The sequence below is a fragment of the Chaetura pelagica genome, unplaced genomic scaffold, assembly GCF_000747805.2.
Source record: "Chaetura pelagica isolate M959 unplaced genomic scaffold, ChaPel_1.0 scaffold101, whole genome shotgun sequence".
NCBI classification, from domain to species: domain Eukaryota; kingdom Metazoa; phylum Chordata; class Aves; order Apodiformes; family Apodidae; genus Chaetura; species Chaetura pelagica.
This window is the reverse complement of record NW_009952564.1, coordinates 67,870-81,653: the sequence shown is the minus strand read 5'-3', so window position 1 is coordinate 81,653 and position 13,784 is coordinate 67,870.

Below are 13,784 nucleotides of genomic sequence, written 5' to 3'. Positions count from 1 at the left end.
CCATGCATGCTTTCTAAGATGTGCACATGGGAACTGTTCTGCATCCTTAGTAGGATAAATTTCTCTCTCTGTAAATCATGGCTTTGCTTTTTTGGTGGCTCAAGTATAATACAATGGTACAAAGATACCGAGTTTCTATAAATAAAACAAATTAAATTTACCATATAAATCTAGCTGTGGGTGTGGTATTTGCAGGTGGGAATTATGCATGTTTCTGTTTTCTTTGTTACATGTGACCATTATTACTTTTTTCAAGAGTGCTAAGATTGAACAGTTAGATTAAAAAGTAGGATTTTTATTTCGTAAGTGCATCTTGTTCTTTCTACTTCAGATTGTGAACTTCTCTGAGTTTGACAGGTTCTGCTGACCCTCACTGGCATCTTACTTTTAGAATTTTAGGGGACTGCTGAGTTTTGGGCGAGATTGTTTTTTTCATTCTCTATTTAGTTTTTGGTGGACACATTTTGTTCAGTGTCCATTTTCTTTTCCTGTTTTTATTTGCACTTGGCCTTGTTGAATGTCATGATGTTGGCATTGGCCCACCTCTCCAGTCTATTGAGGTCCCTCTGGATGACATCCCTTCCTTCCAGCGTGTCAACAACAGCACATTGTTTGGTGTTGTCAGCAAACTTGCTGAGGATGCCCTCAATCCCACTGACCCTGTTACCAACGAAGATTGTAAACAGCAGTGGTCCCAGTACTAGCCCTTGAAGAGCACCACTCATTGCTAGTCTCCATTTTGACACTGAGCTGTTGACCACAACTCTTTGAATGCAACTATCCAGCTAGTTTGTTATCCACCGAGTGGTCCATCCATCAAATCCTTTCCAATTTAGAGACCGAGATGCTGTATGGGACATTGTCAAACACTTTACCAGGTAGATGATGTAAGTTGCTCTTCCCTTGTCCACCGATACTGTCACCCCCACTGTAAATGGCCACCAATTTTGTCAGGCATGATTTGTCCTTGGTGAAGCCATGCTGGTTGCTACCAGCCACCTTCATGTTTTCCGTATTCCTTAGCAGAGCATTCAGGAGGATCTGCTCCATGATCTTACTGGATGCACTGGTAAGATTGATTGGCCTGTAGTCACCTGGGTCTTCCTATTTTCCTTTTTTAAAAATGAGGGTTATATTTCCCCTTTTCCAGTCAGTGGGACCTTCTCCAGACTGCCATAGCTTTTCAAATATGATGAATTATGGCTTTGTGACTTCATCTGCCAGTTTCCTCAGGAGCCACAGATGGATCTCCACAGGTCCCATGGACTTGTGCTCTTTAGATGGGGGATCTTCCTTCTTTTTGCTTGTTCAGTGCACTTGACTGTACTATTAATGGGGATTCTTTGTTTGCTGACAGTGGAAGTCCTCTATTTTGTAATCTTGTTGCTGTCATTTTAATTTGCCATCTAAGCCACTGAGAAGTTTCCGAAAGAGGTCTTTTTCAGTTTGCTTTGCATAATGTGTATAGATAACCTGGTTAGTTGTGGCTGCTTCCCTGTTGCACAGTCAACTGCAGTCTTCAGTGAAGCAGAACATCCTGATTGTTTCCTGCACCACTGGCTTTGTGTCACTGTACATGTCTTTGAAAAACTATCAGGAAAACTATGAAAGAAAATCAAAGAAAGTGTATCCAAGTGCCTAAAGTGCTCAGGTAGAGGTGGATTGTGTTTGTGGTGGCAAATCAAGATTGCATTCTTTGCTCTTTCAGTCTGGAGAAGAAATGGCCTCAGGAGAGACTGAGAGCAGCCTGCCCATGCCGGTGCAAAGGTTATTGAGCAGATGGAACAAGGCTTTTCACAGCAGTGTGTAGCAGGAGGATGAGAGATGGGCAGAATTTGAAATGAGCAGTTCAGACTGGATGTAAGAAAAAACACTTTCCCCCCAGGAACAGTGAGATGAAGCAGTTGCACAGAGTGAATGTTCTCCAGTTTTGGAGGGTTTAGACCTAACTGGGCCAAGCCTTGAGCAACCTGATCTGATTCCAAGGATGAACGTGTTTGGAACTGGTGCTAGGACAAGAGACCTCCTGAGATCCCTTGCAAACCCTATGATATTATCAGTCACAGACCTTCTGAAGACAAGGCAGGCACATGGCTTTCAAGTATGCAGGATTCAGGGGCTTGATCCTGGTCACCTGTGGGGAAGACCAGGTGGCCTTCTCCTGGTAATTGGAGTCTGCCTAGGCTAGAGGGCACAGCCTCCCTGTGGAGCCCTGTGCCCAGTGAAGGGATGGCAAGCAGCAGGGGTGCTGTCCTGCTGCAGCACCCACAGTGCCCAGGGAGGACGTGCCAGGAGGGAGCCCATATACCCTGGGAGGGGAGGTGTGCCTGTGTAACCCACATGGTCAGTGGGCAACTGATCACCTCTGTTTAGGAAGTTACAGAAGGGTAACCCTAGGTATTTCTAGGTGTTTGTGTCTAGTGTTGTGGTTTGTCTGTTGTTTTGTTGATATTGATTCTAAATATATAGTTCTCTGCTTCCCAGTTAATGTTTATTAACAAGTTAATAAATCAGTAAGCCCCTTTGATCCTGATTTAAGACATGTGAGCTGAGCGTTTTTGTGGTTTTTTTCATTGTTTTTTTTTCTTGCAACACTCACTCTCATCTTCATCACTGCTTTTTTAACAGAGTTATGGAACTCCCAGTTTTTCTTGGGTTATTTTTTTCTTTGGAGTGAGAAGGGGAAAAAAAAACAACAAAACTTGACTTATTTTCTTACTTTTAAAGGCATTTTAGAATCAACAAACTTGTTCATGAACATGCTCCCTCCCCAGCATATTTTGAAAAGTTGCGTTTACTGTTGCCTTAAGGCAAAGGCTTTTTCCAAGCTATTTTTATCTCATACACTCTTAATTTTTGTGTGGTATTTTTTCTATTGATTAGTACAATGTGGTTTTTATAGCTTCCAAATCAACCAGACTTTTGCTACAGTCTGAAATTGTTGATGTGAACTAAAATTATGGCCCCATTCAGTTAATGGCTGTAATTTTTGTTTTAGACTAAATGATATAAAGTCTTTGCAGTGTTGCAGGTGGAGTGTTTATCTTCCATGAGCTGTTCTCATATGCATATGCTTTTCTGTACTTGTATTCAGAGCAGTTCTTCACTGTATCAGAATTAAACTAACCTTTGGACTGATGCGTTTAGGCATTCACAGTATTTATCAAAATACTCAGATTCCAACGTAATGAATACTGTAACTCCCTATTAATTAAAATAACTTACCTAACTTTTCATATCTGAGTTAAGGGGCTTCCTTAACTATCACCCACTTAGAGTAATTTATAGTTCTACTTTAATGCTTTCCTATTTTTAGTAGCTGAAATAGAAGATTAAAAATCTTGCTGAATTTTTCACAGTGGTTGTCTTAGCGGTTTGAAAATCCCAACTCTGGTCTGTAAAAAAAAAAAAAAAAGTGAAGCCTCAGATTTGTTATTAATTTTTTACAGTGGTTTTTTTAGGGGTTTTAAAATCCCAACTCTGGTTTTTAAAAAAAAAAAAAAAAGTGAAGCCTCAGATTTGTTATTGGAATGCCTTTTAATTTTTGAGCATTTAAGGCTTTGACTTTTCCAGCTGTCCATAACTCAGGACTAAAAATATTTTCATACGGGAAATGAGATTTCTGCATAGTTACATGAATCTACACATGAGGAGGAAAAGAAATGCCAAATTTTGTGACTCTTTCAATGAGTACCTGAGTTGGTAGCATTCTATTCAGTGCAGATGATCTGTGTCAGCCTGTTTAGCCTGAGGGTCAAACATACTATTTCAAAAAGGACACAGGGCCCACAATCAATACTTTGTGGACAACCCGCTGCCCTGCTATGCTCTCTGGACTTGATCTTCCTTCTACTCAAGTCACTTAGAAAATTCCCAATTACTTGAAGACGTGTGAGATCAAACCCCTTATGTGGAGTTATTTCTCATTCTTGTGCGGAATGTAACTGGAACAAATGGGTGTATTGAGCCTTTTTGAAGTTTGAAAAGGTTTTTTATTGTGTGTGTGTTTTATTTGTTTTTATTCCATCAAGCATGTGTAAGCAGGAATTCTTTGATTCAAATATGTCAAAAGGGATGAATTTTCCTTTTGAGAGTGTAATCCAAGAGATCTGATCTGAATGCACAAAAAACTATCACTTGTCATAGGAGGGGTAAAACTGTAGCACAGACTACAACTTTGGAGTTAGAATATTTCATACCAGCTCTCATAAAATGTCTTGGAAAAACCCTACTGTGCAGTCCCTCCTGATGTGATGGTACACAAATTTATATGTCAGTAGTGGCACAGCCTCAGTGTTGGCTGGAGAAATACATTATGGGAATTATCTTCTGTTCTGCATTGGAGAGTCATAATTCAGCCTAAGTAATAGTAAGCAATTTTGCTGGTGCTGACTGTACCATGCTGCTGTCTACACTTAAAATCTTCCTGCATTGTCTAAGGAAGCGCACTGTCTAAGGCTACAGGGCCTGCTTTTTAATTCCTGGGTTAAGCTGCCACTGGTTTTTGACTGTAGAGCTTTTAGTATGCAGGTGTTATGCTTGTGGTTAACCTGGAGAGAATTTTTCACCGGCAGTAGAACAATTCCCCATGTTCTCGCTTTCTGATCTCTTTGCAGAGTTACTCTTCCTTCCTCCATACGTTCTGCTTAGAAGAATTTTTCCTATTTGTCTTAATTCTTCACTTCTCCTACATGTTATTGCAGGCTGCCAACATGTAGGATGTTGCCAAGTGAGCTAGCTGTAAAGAAAAGCATATGGAAAGCCTTGTGAAAACAGAGGGAATAATCTCAAGACCAGAGTTTTACTACCAGTGTGCACTGATACATCGATTTTGTGAAGTAGCAGTTTCCACTGGGGAGTGATCAGCCTTGGCTCTAGTGCTGGGAATAAATTAAATTATTTAAGCAAGGACCAGTGTCTTAGTATGCAGATCATTGTTTTGCTCCTTTGTTTAGCTGAACTCAACAAAATGCCTGCCTACACATTAAAATTCACAGATCCTCTTACATTATACTTAGAAAAAATAAGAACTTCTAAGTTCTTTTAAATGCATCCCTATCTACTTAACAATGTGTTCCAGATGTCCTTGGAAAATTCAGGTGATCTATCTTGAGATAAGACCCAGATAATTGTAAATGCATGAGTTAGAAAACTTCATATGGCTATTAGTACTTTGGACAAGTTTTAATTTTTTTTTAGATGAGGAAATTGTAGTGTGGTGAAATAATGAATATCTGACTTCTGGCAATCACAGTTGAAGTCAGTCATGCATTCTGTAGCATGTACTAGGCTGTTAAAATAAAAGCAGTCTCTTTGTAGTAAAATTGACTGTGTCAGATCTCTTTTTTTCTTCAAGTGATAATGTCATCTAGAGAGACCCAGAAAATGATGGCTATATGATTCATTCCAGCTAAGTGTTAGCTGGGGTTTTTTTTCTTTTTTTTTTTTCAGTTGTTTGTTTGTCAACCTGTTTTGTTCCACTTTTCAATTGGAACAAGGATGACTGGGACATCTAGCTTCAAAAATGTCTTTTCTATGACTAAATTAGTATAAAGTGTTGCTTATTGGCACTTAAGCTTTATTTTCTTTAATTAGAGTTTGATAAACCAGACAGAATTTCCAATATTATCTCAAACTACTAAGCTTATTTGAAAAACAGTATTTCCCAGAGCAATGTTTACCTATTACAGGTACACTGCCTGCAAGGTCAGTTTACTGGAAACTGTCCAAGGCTGAATGGTCATTATTTTGCTAAGTATTCTTCTTTAATTTTTATTTATCCTCTTATGTTTATAAATGGAAGGTAGAAAAAGTTTCAACTTGTAATGCTTTTTTATAATGGATGTAGAGTGAACTTGCAGTGTTGGAGTATATAAGTCACTAACTGGTGGTTGATTAATGATTATCTTGTTACCAGGTTTGGGTTTGCTTCACAGACTCATAGGGTATGATGCCTTCTCATTTTTTTATTTTTTTTTTTCATAAAGAAGAAATTTTAGTTGGACAATTTAGTGGATAAGATATTTTTCTAAATCCATCTTCAGCTAGACCTTCATTAATGGCATGTTGGGACCTCTAGTCATCTTTCCTATAGTTTATGTAACCCCTCTATTGTACTTTGGAGTTTCAGAATGAAAAGGATTTGTCTCTGAATTGACCAACTTAAAAATGTTTAGGATTTAATGCTTTAGCTAAGATTCTATTAGAAAGCAAGTCCCTTTAGCCATGATTTTAAATAAAAGATCATGTACTAAATAGAAGTTGAAACACAACAGAAAATGGAGAAGGCATTTTTTCTTGTAGTGAGAGTTCCATGGAGGTCAGTGCTCTGAAATCTTTTGTTTCCAGCCAACATCAATGATCTAGATGTGGGAAATAAACTAATTGGATTTGCTGATGCCACAAAATAAAAAATTGAGGTCACTACTGAACAGCAGGTAAAATTCAAAATGGATTTAGATCTGCTATTTAAGTGGCCCCAAAGAGAGCAAATGAGTTTGTACGTCTACAAGGGGAAAGTAATACATATTTGACTTCAAAATAAATTCATGAATAGGAATTAATCGGATTGAACCTGAGAGGGAGAAAATTGAAAATGACTTTGAAGTAATAGCTCACACGCAGTGCTGTCAGGCTGTGTGACAAGGTGATGGTGGTGCCTTCGAATGTCAAAGAGAAGATCCCTTAAACTTCCTTAGTATTTAAATAAGCATCTCAAGAGAGTGCCTAAGCTTCAGCAGTGCAATGATGAGTAAAATGCCATGAATAACCTTTTCTTCCTTGCCTGATTGCTTTAATTGGAACCATCATGATTCTGCTCATAGATAAACCATGGATTTCCAGAATCATGCTAAGAATAATCTTTGCATCTATGAAAAATACTCTGTTTCTTGGAGACCCAAATGCTGCAGCCTACCTGCTTTCATGCACCTAATACCTCTTTTTTTTTGTATGCCTTTTGTTGTACAGTATCAAAGCAAAGCAGAGTTCTTGAGATGAGCTGTGTCCTAAACAAGAAAAAGCCAATGTATTTCTCCGGAGTTCTGCTTCTATTGCACTCTGACAGCAAGCTGTTTCTGTCAGAGCGTGGCACTGGCACTTCCTAATAGGTAGCTGTTGTTGAAGCCCTGTCAAGGGTCAATAGCAAGCTAAAAGCTTAACACTCCTAACATGCTTCTGAAGTGTTCCTGTACACTGATTATTTTTTTGTTGTTCTTGGAATGTTGGTTCATTTTGGGTGTGTTTTCTGAAGTAATGTGCTACAGGTTATGCAATTCAGGCAACTTCGTTACTCAGCACTATGCCTTGTTTTATGGACACCACAGCAATGCAATCATCTTTACTATTGAACAAATTTTCACATTAAAAATCATTTGAGTTTTTGCCCCCTTCTTGCTTCAATTAGAAAGTTATGCCCGAATATTACTGCTTTTGGAAGTACAAGTTGTCTTCAAGTAGTAGTGTAATTCTGGTGTTGGCTTTTTTTCTCTATTGTTAGGAATGCCTCACCCAACCTAGTAAGCTAAACTTTTATTTCCTATTTTGTTTTCTGTTAGCTTGTCCAGTTACTTAACTGACTGTACGAACATAGCAGCTACAAATTGCCCATCTAACATTTGTGTTGTGTGAGTAAATAAATGGGATATGGAATCTCCCTTCTGTTGCTTATTTGCACTATAATATTCTGTGAAAATGACTGATTGGGTGACTGGAACTTCAGGCACTGTTACAGGTGAGGCTCACCAGTGTATCAAAGTCAAGGATGAAGTGTTTTGACACAGTTACAATTTAGTAGCAATTTAAGATTCATTAATGATATGAGGTAAATCAAAAGGTTGAATTTTAGCAGCACTTAATGATTAGCCACTTTAAAGATTAACAAACGGTTCAGTAAAGGATGATCTAATCAAAACAAAGACTTAGTTGCAGATTTCAGAATGACAAGATTTACACTAACTACAGGGTATCCTAAACTAAAATGTGTATCTGTACATAAACACAAAATGTACAAGCACACAGGGACAAATGGGATACAGTGAAATATAGACATTCCCTCTTGTGAAAGCAAAAATGTATATTCAAACAGAGGTAGAGAGGTGGATAGTAGAGGCTAGCTCATAGATAAAATGGTCCTTTTCAAGTATGGAGTAAATACAAAGCATCAGAATTCCTCAATGACTGGTAACTGAGACCCAAGGAGGATGAACTTTCCCTGATCTTCTGTCAGCTATGTCAGCAGGCAATCCTTGAGGAATTTATGCCTAAGAGGGAAGATTTTGGTCACAGCCCACTGTGATCCAGGTCTCACTTAGAATCACTGTTTATAGGGTCTGAGATAATGGACTTGGTCAGATACTTTTCTATTTTGGCCCACCTCAGAAGAAGTAATATTCTGGTATTTTCAGCCAGTTGTACAAGCCCAAAACTTGGTAGATTTTGGAATTAAAGTATAGCCCCTGCTTTGGGCCATGACCCAAGTAAGATGTATTAAGCTGTCAGGAGATGGTAAGTTATTACTGTTCCCATGAGATGTTAGGGTGGCGGGACAGAAGAGAGGTGCGTTGAGGGGGTGCATCAGTGCTCTGGTAAATGGCCTTTTCCAACCCAAACTTGACTTGTCCCAGGTTGGTGTGTGGCCCAGAGGAGTTGGTGGTGGGGTAATCTCTCATAAAGTGGCCCAAGAGGAGGGGAGAGTTGCATAATCAGAATCATGCAGTAGGTAATTTATTTTCCTGTCTCTGAGATAACCATGACATAGTTGACAAGATCTCGTTTGTCTTTGTCAGCACTGCAACAGATTGAACACTACTGGAAAATCAATTACCTGCTGTTTTGGGGGAGGGGTCCTCAACTTGGCATTGTTCCATTTGATGAGTACCTGCTGTTTTGCTGAAGTTTGTGTCCACATCATGATTTCATGTTTTGATATATAAAAATAAATTCTGTTCCAGTCCTTGTGATCATTCCATCTTTGTATTCCCTGTCCTTTGTTGATCATAATTTTATTTTTTTTGAGCCCAAGTAACATGCTAATGGAAATAAAGGATCCCTTAAAGGATGGAGATTTTCCCTAATCTGCAATAGTGTGTTGCAATCTTAAAAGTGCAATCCAGTTTCACATAAATGAGGGAAAATTCTCATTAAAAAAACCAAAACAGACAAGTGTCTTTTTTTATGTAGGAGAATGAAACTAAGTTTTTTTGGTGGAGGTAATTAAACTCAGAGCATAGTTGCTCTCTGTCCAGCCTTGGGCAAAAATGTTTCTCTCTGTGATATATACTTGCCACTTCTGCTCCATTTCCAGGTATTATTAGATGGGCACATCTAAAGACTAAGTAGCTTTCCATCTCCATAATGAACAATATATAATCTATTCCAAATTTGCGTAACTTAAGAACAATTCACTAGCTATCTCTAATACACAATTTGTAAACTTTTAACTGTTCACTCATATTTTTATAAATACTTTGGACACATTATGTCTGTGCATAGTAAGGGAATGATGGTAAGAAAGGCCTGTCTCCCTGCATTTCTTTCCACTCCTGTCCCTGCTCCTCTGTGTTCATTTGCTGCAGTGGACTGAGGCAACCTTCCCTTGGAGAAATGAGGAAGAGATGCAGCAGGTAGTGTGAAGTGAAATGCCATATAACAAGGCAGAAATATGTTGCTGCTTTAAGGAAAAAAAAAAAGAATTAAAAATTGAAATCTACCAAGGAGATGGAAAATGGGCTTTTAAACAACTAGTGTGCTAGTTGCCTTTGAGGAATTAAAGGCTTAAGGATTTTTCCTGCTGGATCAGTACATGGCATAACCATATGCTTATATAACAATCAAGCTAAAGTAGTTTTGATTTTAAAATTGTCTCCACAGTCCATTTATTTTACATGTGCCTTTCAACTGCTGCACCTGCCTTTACTTCAGGACCAAGAGGGAGATGGGTAAGACAACAAGCTCCTACCTGAGCAGCCTGTGTTGTGCCCCAGGGCGTAAGAAATAAGTGGATTTTCTGTTTACATTCTTTGATATAGTCTGTGAGTTTGAAATGGATTGCTGGGATAGCAAAGTATGAGCATGCAATAACACTTCTTCATAGAAAAGTAGTAGTTTTTCCAGGAATGTAAGAGATGGTCTTTTTTACATCAAAACTACTCCATTTGTCCTCTTTGCTGACACTTCTGTACTTACTTTATCTATTAAGAATGAGCTCAGCTGAGTGTGCTAATACAGTAAAGGGAAATAGTGCAACTATCCTCCTCCATCCTTCTGAGCCTGATCCACCAAGCATGATCTACAGTGGTTGTTCTTATTTTCCAAGTAATTATTCTTTAAAGAACAAGTCATATGCAACTTTCTGTAGCTCTTTGTATTTTTTTGTTGTTTGTTTGTTTTCTTACTGTGAAATGGGTCATACCCAGAGATATGGCATATACAACTCAACAGCAAATGAATACTTAATACATTAAGGTTAATGTTCCACTTGCATTATGAAGTGCTGCTTAATTTCCCATGGAATAGCTGCAAATGCATTTGTTTTTGCTGTAGAGCCAGCAAGAGTAATTTTATTCCAAATGTGCTTGGGCTACTGTTAAGGAGTGTTACTTGTGAAGGATACTTTGAAGGAAAGGCAGATGATAGTTTGAAGGATTAGATTGTATGTGTATGTATAGGTATTAATTCAGATTCAGTGCAGAGTATAAATGTATTCCTCACTAATTTTCTGAGAACTGCATACATTCTTGCACCCTCACCTTGAATAAGAATGCCTGGGCCTTCAGGATTTGTTTCAATGCATAAAAGTGTAATTTAGAAATGCAAAGCAAAAATAACTATGAAGAGCTAATGGGAAATCTGGGCTTCTAAAAGCTGAAACTTGCCCGTAGTAACACATGAAATGGAAAAAATGAAAAGTACCTTCAACTTTATTCTCTTGTTACTTTTCTGCCTTTTAAATATTCGCATCGCTCTTGTCTGTCTGCTTCACTCTGTGTGGAAGTACATATGTATATACACTGCATGTATGGCACTCTATATATGTACATGTATCATACATCAATTTTGTATGAACAAATTTTGCATTCTTTGTGCAATTCATGTGGGAAAATACACATAAATGATGCTTAAGCTACTCTGGACGAGGTGAAGAATTGGTCAAAGCTATAATGATTTAAAGAACACTGACCCTGGCCTGCCACATACCCTCCAAAATGCCAAGAGTGAAAAGCAGTAATTTTTCCCTTATATACCTCAGATACAAAGGAAACTCAGCTTTGGTACAAATTCTAAGGTGCAAGCAGTCCAGCTAAAATGGTGGGAGACAGCAATAGCTGTAAACTTTGTATAATGAGTATGCTGTGTCACATAGTTTATTCTGAGGGCTAAACTGTTGCTGCTCCTCATGAATTTTATAGAGTTCCAAAGAAACTTTTTGTGTTTTACTTCTTGATATTTTTTACCACTGACGATTGTGTAATAGGCTACTCCTGCCATTTGTGCTGCTTTTTTGAAGAAACCTGGGGTTTTTTATCCACCATAAATGCTGCAGGTGAACCTTATTTTTTTTTTCTTATTTTTTTTCCAAGTCCTGTACATGATGTCTTTCATTTCAAATGCAGCTGAGCATGGTATTTTATTCTGAATCTGGTCTGAGGAAGAAATCCCTTTTCACACCTCTAGCAAAGAAAATGATGAGGTATTAATTCATGAAGAAGAATATAAAATACACATGCTTCAACTCAAGCCTATTTGAGGTGATACCATTGAGCAAGGGCTGGCAAAGCAACTCTGCAAATCAGACTAAGTGCAGAGTGGTCATATTAAATGCCCTACATCACTGCATCCAGATGACTCTCTGCCTCTGTGAAATAATTACTGTTTCCTCCAAAGTCCTTGGTTGTAAAAATCAGCTAATATAACTACTTCCCCCCCCCCAATACATGTCAAAAGATTGGTTCGACTATTTGAGCCTGGTAAAATCTAGTAGAAAAATATTGGTAGAAATAGCATTATTTTTTGAGTATCATACTAGCTCGTGGAAGAGAGAGGTTTTTAGATGTACTTTAAAAAAAAATATATATATGAAAAATAAAATAAAAATGGAGGAGAGTGGGAGGGAAGAGCAGTATTATCTGCCCATGGTATAGTTTGCTAAATAAGTTAACCAGTACATGACATTAGTAATGTCATGTGAATACATATTTAGTAAGTCTGGATTTGATTTGTTCTCCAAAAAATATAAGCTTCCTTAAGAAAGTAAGTAGGGCAAAGGTAGGGCAGAAATACTGTCTGCTTCAGCTTTTACATAGTATTATGAGTAGAATTATCTGGCTATAATTTTGGAATTGAATCTATTGCACCATTTTTTAGTTCAATCTAATTCTTTCTCTATGGCATGAAGTCGGTTTTTCAAAGTTAAGATCAATGCAGAGCCCAAGTGAGAAGGTGAGAAGGGTTAACTTTGTGTAAAATGTCACTTCAAAATCTTTAAGAATGTTTCGTTAGCTCTTCCATCAAAATAAATAATACTGTTTTTCAATTACACAATTGCCTCTTTAGTTATAAAATAATCCTTTGATAAGGGTTATCTACAGGAATTATCAACGAAGATTTTTATGTTAAGAAGCTGTGTGTGACTAGTGGAGTCCCACAGGGGTCGGTACTGGGACCGGTGTTGTTCAACATCTTCATCAACGACCTGGATGAGGGTATAGAATGTACCCTCAGCAAGTTTGCTGATGACACTAAGCTGGGAGGAGTGGCTGACACACCAGAAGGCTGTGCTGCCATTCAGAGAGACTTAGATAGGTTGGAGAGTTGGGCGGGGAGAAACATGATGAAATTCAACAAGGGGAAGTGCAGAGTTTTACATTTGGGGAAGAACAACACCATGTCCCAGTACAGGTTGGGGGCTGAACTGCTGGAGAGTAGTGTAGGTGAAAGAGACCTGGGGGTCCTGGTAGACAGGAGGATGACCATGAGCCAGCAATGTGCCCTTGTGGCCAAGAAGGCCAATGGCATCCTGGGGTGTATTAGAAAGGGTGTGGTTAGTAGGTCAAGAGAGGTTCTCCTCCCCCTCTATTCTGCATTGGTGAGGCCACATCTGGAGTATTGTGTCCAGTTCTGGGCCCCTCAGTTCAAAAAGGACAGGGAACTGCTCGAAAGAGTCCAGCGCAGAGCTACGAAGATGATTAGGGGAGTGGAACATCTCCCTTATGAGGAAAGGCTGAGGGAGCTGGGTCTCTTTAGCTTGGAGAAAAGGAGACTGAGGGGTGACCTCATCAATGTTTACAAATATGTAAGGGGTGAGTGTCAGGGGGACGGAGTTAGGCTTTTCTCGGTGATGACCAGTGATAGGACAAGGGGTAATGGGTGTAAATTGGAGCATAGGAGGTTCAAGGTGAATATCCGAAAAAATTTTTTTACTGTAAGAGTGACAGAGCACTGGAACAGACTGCCCAGGGAGGTTGTGGAGTCTCCCTCACTGGAGACATTCAAAACCCACCTGGATGAGTTCCTGTGTGATGTACTCTAGGTGACCCTGCTCTGGCAGGGGGGTTGGACTAGATGATCTCTCGAGGTCCCTTCCAGCCCCTAAGATTCTATGATTCTATGATTCTAAGCTACAGTTTAACCTATTTGCCTTGGTTTAGGCCCTCCAAAGAGGTGACAACAAAAGCTTGGGGATGGTGATTTTTTTCTTCTTCCTCTAAAATTATTTTAATTCTTCAGATACAATTTTGGCATGTGTCTACATCTTTCTGGGAAGTGAACATGCTAAAAATGTGGTT